Source organism: Tiliqua scincoides, chromosome 6, assembly GCF_035046505.1.
Source record: "Tiliqua scincoides isolate rTilSci1 chromosome 6, rTilSci1.hap2, whole genome shotgun sequence".
In the NCBI taxonomy this organism is placed as follows: Eukaryota; Metazoa; Chordata; class Lepidosauria; order Squamata; family Scincidae; genus Tiliqua; species Tiliqua scincoides.
This window is the reverse complement of record NC_089826.1, coordinates 37,450,853-37,460,703: the sequence shown is the minus strand read 5'-3', so window position 1 is coordinate 37,460,703 and position 9,851 is coordinate 37,450,853. Positions and strand designations below refer to the sequence as shown.

General features: G+C 42.5%; 1 pseudogene; it reads right to left on the bottom strand.

Moving 5' to 3' along the window:
• Positions 1-9,017: 9,017 nt before the first annotated feature.
• On the bottom strand, positions 9,018-9,137 carry LOC136656192 (5S ribosomal RNA; annotated as a pseudogene).
• Positions 9,138-9,851: the final 714 nt, after the last annotated feature.

The window sequence follows — 9,851 nt, the reverse complement described above, 5'->3', positions numbered from 1 at the left end:
CACTAATCCCAGAGCAATGTAACCATTATGTGGTTTCTTCCACACTGAGACTTGCCAGCAAGTCCTTTCCAATAGCTATAGCTATTGCAACAGATATATATATACACACACACACACACTATAGCTATTAGTGGCTATAGGATTTAAGAGCCCAATCCTATCCAACTTTCCAGTGCGAATGTAGTCCCAAGGTAAGGGGGAAAATGTTCGCTTACCTTAAGGAGGCTTCTGTGACTCTCCCCCACTGTAGGATGAGTACATGCCCCACTGAACGACTGCATCTGCGCTGGAAAATTGAAAAGGAGTGGGCCCTAAGAGTCCATTGCCACAAGCCTTTGTCCAATCACTTGCCATGTCTCTAAACCAATGCTAGTCCTTCTCCAGCTGTTAAGAGCTGGTGTGCACACAATGTGTAGAGTAACTAGCTTTGACATGCGGTGCTAGTGGCACGAAGCTTTGCCACAGGGCATGTCTTCTCCCCTGCAACCATGCAGGCCCATAATGGTTAATTTAATCCACCATACAGTCAGGGAGAGTCAGGAACTCTAGGGGAAGAATGGGAGCTTAATGAAGCTCTTCCTATTTAAAAGGCATATTTCTATCCCACAAGCAACCCAACTTTAAGGAAATACATTCCATTGGCACTGCTCCCTATGTATGCTTACTCAGAAGTAAGTTTTCTAAGTTTTTAGTGTCTTTTAAGCACACCCAGACTACTACTTAAGTTTATTTATAAACGCCAGTGCTTTTTGTTTTTGCTTTTTTTTTGTCTTTATGCTTTTGTGCTTTATTTTACTGATGGATGGTGTTACATATATTATGTGTGCCAGTAAAGGTTTATTGTATTGGAATTCTATACATCAGTGTTTATCAAATTGTGGGTTGAGACCCATTAGGGAGATCACGAGCCAATTTCAGGTGGGTCCCCATTCATTTCAATATATTTTTTTTTTATCTATTAGACTTGATGCTACCATGGTATGTGACTGCATTTGGGAAAATGTTACAGACCTGTACTTTTAACAAGCTACTATGTATATTCTTTGATCAATGGCAGTAAATGGGACTAACTCCTGGTAAGTGGGGATCCTAGGATTGCAGGCTAGGATTGTTGATGATGTCACTTCCGGTCATGACATCACCTCCAGTGGGTCCTGACATTCTCATTTTAAAAAGTGGATCCAGGTTCTAAATGTGTGAGAACCACTACTATACATACAAGTTGCACTATGTTTAATAGAGTTCACTCTCTAGTAACTGATTGCAGCCTAAGGGCCCAATCCTACCCATCCTATACTAACGTATCCTGCAGTGGTGGTGGTGGTGGTGGCGGTGGCGGCAGTCAGAGACCTCCTCAAGATAAGGGAATGTTTGTTCCCTTACCTTGGGCTACATTGTGACTGTATTTGTGCTGGAAAGTTGGGTAGGATTGGGTCTGTAATTCATTAATTAAACTTGATGGGGGTAGAAAAAATCTAGGTATGTCTTCAGTCCATTACCAACCCTATACATGACTCAGTGGTGGAACACAAGCTTTGAATACAGAAAGTTCCAGATTCAATCTCTACAATCTTCAGGTAGGTAAAAATTCCTACCTGGAAGGGTGCTGTCAGTCAGTCTAAAATTGAGTCAGATGAATCAACGGTCTAATTCCATGAAAGACAGGTTCATATGCTCACATGACAGTAAAACCATACATTAAACAGGAAAGAGGGGTTCAGTATAGGAATATAGCCATATTCTTAGCCATGGGTCAGGTACTCCGTATTGGACAAAAGTATAAAAAAAATCAGGTTGGAAATTATGTTTCCAATAATTTTCCAATTATGAAATTATTCCATATTCCAAATTATGGAATTCCAATTTCCAATTTCCAATAATTTCCAATTATGTTTCCAATATTTCCAATAATTATGTAATCCAATAACCAAAAGGAAAAGAGAGCGACTAAGATGATTACTGGGCTGGGGCACCTTCCTTACAAGGAAAGGCTACGGCGTTTGGGCCTCTTCAGCCTAGAAAAGAGATGCCTGAGGGGGGACATGATTGAGACATACAAAATTATGCAGGGGATGGACAGAGTGGATAGGGAGATGCTCTTTACACTCTCACATAACACCAGAACCAGGGGACATCCACTAAAATTGAGTGTTGGGAGAGTTAGAACAGACAAGAGAAAATATTTCTTTACTCAGTGTGTGGTTGGTCTGTGGAACTCCTTGCCATGGGATGTGGTGATGGCATCTGGCCTGGACGCCTTTAAAAGGGGATTGGACAAGTTTCTGGAGGAAAAATCCATTACGGGGTACAAGCCATGATGTGTATGCGCAACCTCCTGATTTTAGAAATGGGCTATGTCAGAATGCGAGATGCAAGGCACCAGGATGCAGGTCTCTTGTTATCTGGTGTGCTCCCTTGGGCATTTGGTGGGACGCTGTAAGATACAGGAAGTTGGACTAGATGGGCCTATGGCCTGATCCAGTGGGGCTGTTCTTATGTTCTTATGTATGATTTTTTTTAATCAATGGCTAGAACTGAGAAGATCATAATGTAGTAGATAAGTAGAAATGACTGTTGCCTTAGAGTTGCCAGCTAGCCAGCTTTAAATGGATCCTAGTTTGTGGCGTGAGCCAGTGGCCACGTAAAAGAAGATGTTCACAAGGAGAGTTCTGCTTTTGTTCTCCATTCAAACATCTCCTTTCTTGTAGTGAGTTCCATTTCACAACAGTTGAAATGTATCTCCACCCCCCACTATACATGCATTTTGGCTTGTTCCTAACCAGCATCTCAGCACAACGTTGGAGTACCATTAGTAGGAGAATGGAAGTTATTTCTTCACTGCACCATGTTTGTAAATATTTCCCTCTCAGAAATATAAAGCTGAATAAGTCATAACATATTATGTAGTGCAAATAAGCCCACTCTGGAGACTTGCTCTGCAAGCAAATAAGTGCTCAGGCAAGATTCTGACTACAGTGTCATGCCAATATCACTGCATAGGATTGAAATGCCATTGTGGTTTGAATCCTTATACAGTATAGAATGTGTAATAAGCTCATTTTCCCCACCTTTAAAATAATACCCAGTGTTTAATGTTACATCCATGAAATATGACTTTATTTGTCAGAGAAGATATGTAGTATGCCTAACACATACAAATTGATGCACCTCAAAGAGGAAGAATAAAAAACACTGCACAACTTTCATTGATCCTGAACATTTTGGTGTACGTGCATGCATATCAAATAACTGTGAATAGAATCATTTCATTCATATGTTGTTTCTTATTTATGTACATCATTAAGGCTGCAATCCTACGCATTCTAAGCTGGGAGTAAGCTCCAATGAACTCATTGGAATTTATTTATTACACTCTTTGTCTACCACCTTTTGCATAGCCTCAGAGCAACTTCCATAGGTAGGCTGAACATAAACCCCATTTTCCAATGGGGTTTCTTACAAGTATCATTCCATGAGAATACCTCATAGAACCCTCCATCTCTCCAGATGTTTCCCTTCAAAGTGTAGTCCTGGTTGTTGACTCTTGTGTCCTCCAAACTCTCACAGGCAGCTGCAAACCAAGCTTTGGACCAGTTCTCAAGATAGTTTGCCAGTTGACTCCTCTGTACTCTTCCACAGTGATACACCAGCAGCTTCTCAAAGTCTGTCTTCCAAGCAGCTGATCCTGCTTTTTCACACAAGGTGACAGATCAGACAACACCAGATCACACCTCCTGCCCATTTATGTCTGAATAGACATGTGAGAGGGGGAGGAATGGTGGTGGGAGGTTGCAGGAGAGGGTGGATCCAATGGCAATGCCATACACTGGATCCTATCCCCATTTTTACAGACTTCCCATCTTTTCCATTTTGTACTAGCTACAGAACTGGCACAGGGTTGAGGAGACCCAATGTGGAGTTGGAGACCTACTGAGGGGTAAGAGGAAATAATTTCAGCATGACTGTACCACGTTTTTGATGGGGGGGGCAGGGAGGATGGGATTTAGCTCTGACTCATTGGAAGGAAACTAAATTGGAGTTCCTAGAAGAGATTCTTGATTGCTCAGTTGTTGCAGGAAAGCAAGTAGTGGTATTTACAAATGTAAGTTTGCGGCTCAGTATCTGTGAACCAAAACCAGGTTAGACTGACCAGGTAGAATGACAGACACAGTGCCTATACCTTTAACCATTGTATAAAGGGAGAGAATGTTGGCAGGTGCAACTTTTTAAGCCCTTCCATGCTCAACTTCACTTGCCAACATTCCCTCTTCTATACAATGGTTAAAGGTGTGTCTACTATTCTATCTGGTCATCCTGATCCAGGTGAAAAGCATATGTCACCTGGAATAGTCACCCCAGCTTGTTATATGCACAAACCCTACCTACCTCACTATCTAGGTCCCCAGGTGGAAAAGGCTTACTTGGGTAGCCACCACAGTGTTAGCCACTGGTTCTTTTGGCTCCAGTAAACTCTTTAAAAATGCAATGTAACCAAGTAAATATGCTCTTATTGTGGTACAAAGCTGGATTCATTGATCTGGATACATTTGATGGTGCAGCAGAAACAGTAGTTGATGTTGACATCTGCAATGGAAACGTGAAAGATCCCTTGAGGAGATAGGGTGTGGTGTCAACAGTGGCCCCTTGCTCTGGCAGGCAAGCATAGGGTTGACACCAGGGCCTCAGACTGCAGAGAGCTGCAGCTATTTGAAGGCAATAGGGCCCTCAGGGATAAAAGCAGCACCTGATGGAAAGCTTGGTGGGTAATAGGAGGAGGAAAGCTTGGAGGAGCTGAACGGATGGCGTAATGGACTGAGGAACTAATGGCTGATGAACTTAATTGACTAAAGGACAGATGGGTGAATGGACTTTGGAGACACTGGAGATGGGTGTGTGGCTGCCATGCCCAAGACCTTTTGAGGGCCAAGGTGTTGCTGTAGTGGCTGGGAAAGCTGCTGGCAGGAGAGGGAAGGAAGGAAGACCTCTGCAGGTTGAACAGGTGAACCATCCTGGTGGTGGGGTCCGACAGTCCTGCAGTGCAAAACTAGGGGCTTTGGGTCTTAAGGTCTTTGATGGGGAACAAAGGGGAGTTAATTAGCTTAAAGTGGGCATAATTCTCTAAGTGAAGCTTGGACCAGGAATCTTGCGAAACAACATCAGAACATGCGATGGCACCAGGATAGAAGGACAGAATGAGATATTAGAGTCTTTAAAAACTTTTTAAAAGTTATGTTGGTGCTCAAAAAAGTTCCAGATTTCAGAATATTCTGTATTTTGGAATTCCAGTGAAAGGGTACTTAACTGGTAGCCCAATACGTGATAGTCTGCAGTTCCATATATCTGCTTTTCAAGTGCCCCAAAAATGTTGATGCACTCTTGAAAGAGGCAGTGAGTCCCAAGCATCTTTGTGATTTATAGGAACAAACTCTTCATTCTACCTTTCTGTGACATTCAAGGCTACTGTCTTTTTTTTTTTTTTGCTTCACTGTTTCATGTAACACAAAAAGTAATAAAACTGCTAATGTAAAAATATAGTTTCATTCCCTGCCATTTATAATATTGTGCTGCGAGACTGTGTTCTCTTTTAAAGCAACCGAGGTGCAGGACAGTGCTTGAACAATGGCAAGGTTTTTTCCCAGGAGGGGAGCAGAGAATTTCATTTTCAATATAGACACTCACTTTTATGAGATGTGCTCATCAATAGTCATCTAATTTCTTTTAGACTACTGATTAATCCTCCTAGAGATCAAAACGATTGGCAACTTGGAATAGTTTCTCTCCCAGTGGAACAGAACAGTGTGATAAAGGCATGAGAGGGAGAAGAAAAAAGATGACTTAAGTGTCCTGGGGGATCAGAATGCTAAGATTAGCAGAGATACATAGGAGGAATAGAAATTCACATATGCCTCTTCAAGAAGAAATGAATGACATTTTCACTGTACCTTATCTTAGCCTTTCGGCAATGAAACTCTGAAGGATCTGTGCAAATGCCTACAAATCTTTAATATTCGTCATGCTTCACATTGAAGTGTATTCTTCAATACACTTATTGGCAGGTAAAGCCAATCAATAGCCTATGGTGCTATCTCTGTGTACTTGTATACTTTTTGTATTTATAGATGATATGGTTTGAGAAGGACTAGTCTGTGGCCATATCCCCCCTTGGGATTTATGGAGTCCCTGATTTATGGAGTTTATTTTATTATTAATGATAATCAGATTGTCTCTATGAAAGTCTTGTGTTTTGTTTTTTTTAACCCAAAACACATACGTCTGTAACCTTGCTACACACTCGGCTGATGTAAGCATCTGAGCCTGCAGGTTGTTTTCAGGCATCAGATTTAGTTCCAACAGTGTTAGCCACTTATTTGTCAAATGTGTTCTTTTATTGGACTGGCAACAGTAAAACACAGTGTAAATTGTGTGGTAGGTATGTGTAGAAAGTTTTGCCATGGACACAAATGAAATGGAAAGTTTAAGGATCAAGAAATGGGACAGGAAGACCCTGGGATATCACTGACTTACCCATCTAGAGTTAGTTGACTTGGGGTGGTGGAAATGAACTCTGTTATAACACCATGGAGTGTGAGGTGCTAACTTGGGCAGGGCTGGCCCAGCCATGAAATAGGCTAATGTGGCTTGCATTAGTGGTGGATGGTGGAGAGCAAGGAGTGGGGGATCCTTGCTCACCATGAGTGACACACACACTGATTCTCTTCTTGCTCACAAAAAGTGAGCAGGAAGTGGATCACCTGCTTCCTTTCCATGGTCCACTGCATAGTTTTCGCAAATCTGGAAGTTCAGAACTTCTGTCTCGGAAGTCCCTCTCTCTCACTTAAGAGCTGCTGTACTGTAGTGATTAAGACAGTGATGTTCAAACAGCTGCTGAAGCACTTTTGGGTGCTGCACATTGGTGAATAAGGGGGTGTTGTGCAGCATGGGGGGGTGACACCTGCTCCAGGCGATGCCCATGCTGACAATGCCACTGACAAGACATTTTTCTTTTTCTCCAATCAGGAAGAAAGGAAGGTGAAGCAGCTGTGTAAGTAAGGTCTACAATTCCATAGTCCCTTTGCCTTTCTTTCTACCTGAGAAGAGAGAGAGAAGTCCCATGCCACACAGTTTAAACTCACTGCTCCATTTTCCAATGCATGGGGAATCAAGGAACTTCCTCCTGCCACTGGGGTGAATGAAGGGTGTGGTGGAAGGCTGGTAGGGAAGGTGGAGAGAAGGGAGAGCAGACAAAGCGCTTCACTAAGCACAGAAATTGCATGCTAAGTTATCTGATTTATTTTTAATTTTTCCTGAACAAAAGATTGGCTCATTTCAAATACTCTAGAGGTGAACCTCAACCAGTTTGAGGATTGTGAAGCGAAGATTCATTGCGAACTTCAGTTTGTCATTCTCACTGCGTTATCCAAATGCACTGGTTCTTAATAGCAGTTTGAAGTGACAGTAAATAGCATTCCAACATTTTGCATATCCCTTCCCATCCAGCCAGTGCTTCAATTTTTTAAATGCAGCTAATTTCATTTAAAAATATAGGTGTGTGTATGTTTTGATCTACATTTTCCAGTAATGCAGTGATTATTTTACAATTCTGGTAAGAATTCGACTAAGTAACTGCTTGGGACAGCAGTATTGTACATATAAGTCATCATCATAATCACTTGTTTCTATGTTCCAGTTTTTGTTGTGATTTATCTATTCTAGCACTTCCCTAAACAAAACTCGTAAAACGGAATGTGGCCTTGACTTTTAACTGGGGGGGGGGGAGAAGAAATGAGGGATGCCTGGCCTACATGAGACCAATTTGAGAGCAACATAGACATGTATAATCCTTTTCCTCGTGAATCATTTCATCATGTACGGTGACAGATTTAGGATTTCAGGGCAGGTCAGCAGGATACGGCTCTGGAGAATTCCTTAGGTAAACGTGTTCATACTCAAAAGTATTTTGATGTTATTTATATCTTCATGGTTCTTTGCTGTAGAGTGCTGCTTAACTGGGCAGCTGAGGTCTATCCTCTTACTTTTCAGCAGTAACAGACCTGCCCCCAATGGGCCTGGGGCAAGTCTGTGACATACCGCCCCCCTGACATGCCACCCCCCTCCATCATACTACTGCCCCTCTCCCTGGGATACTCACTGAGCCTCTTGCACCTCCTAGCACAACTCAAATAGCCCTCTGAGGCTTCTCATGCAATTTTAAACTATACTTATAGTTGCCTGACTAAATTAAGTAAAAGACAGAAGGTGTTTCATGCCCTACCAAGTGCCACACGGGGCTTCACCTGCCCTGAAATGACTCTGACAGGCAGGTGGGGCAATGTGGCAAAGGTGCAGCGCTTGGGTCTTTTGCCTCCTTCCCCTGCCTCAGGTCCGCCACTGCCTTTCAGATTTCTTGCATGAGTGGCATTTTTTTTTCAGCCTGCTTCTATAACCACCCCCGCACACCCTTGCATCAGTCCCTTCCAGCTGCAGGAGCTGCCATCAAGTGGCATAAGTAAGATTTCCAGTAACTCAGAGCTGTATCTTTAATGCTGGCCCTACCTGAAAGTACCTTCAGCTATCTGTTGTTCTAATGGATGTGCATTCCATCCACAAGGTCACAACCTGAAGATGATCAGATGGGAAACTTCGATATTCTAACTTTCTGCAAAAAGGGACCCTGCGTATCTGTACAGACAGAGCCACTGAGAAGAATTTGATCAGGGGGATGTGAAACTTATTTTGGTCCTCTTCCCTTCTCCACTGGATCATAATTTCTACAAATTATAATATATAAAACTATGGAGGCTTACACACAATATAAATCTTGTCTTCATGCAATATATGCCAACATTTCCTGACATCCCAGGAAATTTCCAGCTCTCCTCCTTTGGCTCCCAGGCCCCCTTTTCATCCCCAGGTCACGCTACAATGTACTCACTACAACCCCCTCTCATGGGCCCTGTGTACAGATGCCATATTAATGTATTGGTTGGCAACCTTCAGTCTTGAAAGCCTATGGTATAAGCCTACAGCAGCTGGTATTCACAGGTGGTCTCCCATCCAGGTACTAACCAGGCCTGACCCTGCTTAGCTTCAGAGATCAGACGAGATCAGGCATGTGCAGGGTAACAGTTGCTGCAGTTAATGCAGAGTTTTTGCATTTTGTTTTGACTGGGATATCTAGCTTTTCCCTTTCTTCTGCCTTGTGAACTGCATTTCACCTTTGACAAAGGCAGTCTAAAGTGCTCAAACTTGCAAAAGAAACCCAAGAACTCTCTGCCTGTATTAGCTTGGCTGCTTCAAATGTGATCTTGAAAGCACGCCCGATACATTGTACATACCCATTTTAAGGTGGATCTGCTTTTTGTGATTAACTCTATGCACATTTCAAACTGCTTTCCAAAATCTGCCCCAAAAGCATGCCTCTTGGAGAGTCTTAAAAGAACAGAATCTGAGAGGGAGCTATGTTTCTGGGACAGAATGAAACTGACAGGTGTCACAATGAACTATGCATACAGCAGAATTCTTATATCTAATTGCCAATGCTAATTAATATCCTAAGTATCTGGATTTTGACCTGAAGGCATAGGGCAACATTTGCAGTGTTCAATGACAGACAAAAAAACAAAATACTTTAAATTTCATTTTAAAGAAACAATTGTCAAAGAAACTGGGGTGTCATAAGGGGGTGGATAGGACAAGGCGCATAGGGCAAGGTACATACTCCTCAGCCACTGGTTCATATCCAATCAGAGAACCCATATAGCTAGGCTAACCCTTGAGTCTCCTGTACCAGTGGCAGTAGTGAATCTGAGTGATATGGGAGCTTGATGCAGGGCAGAAGTATAGCTTGGGGG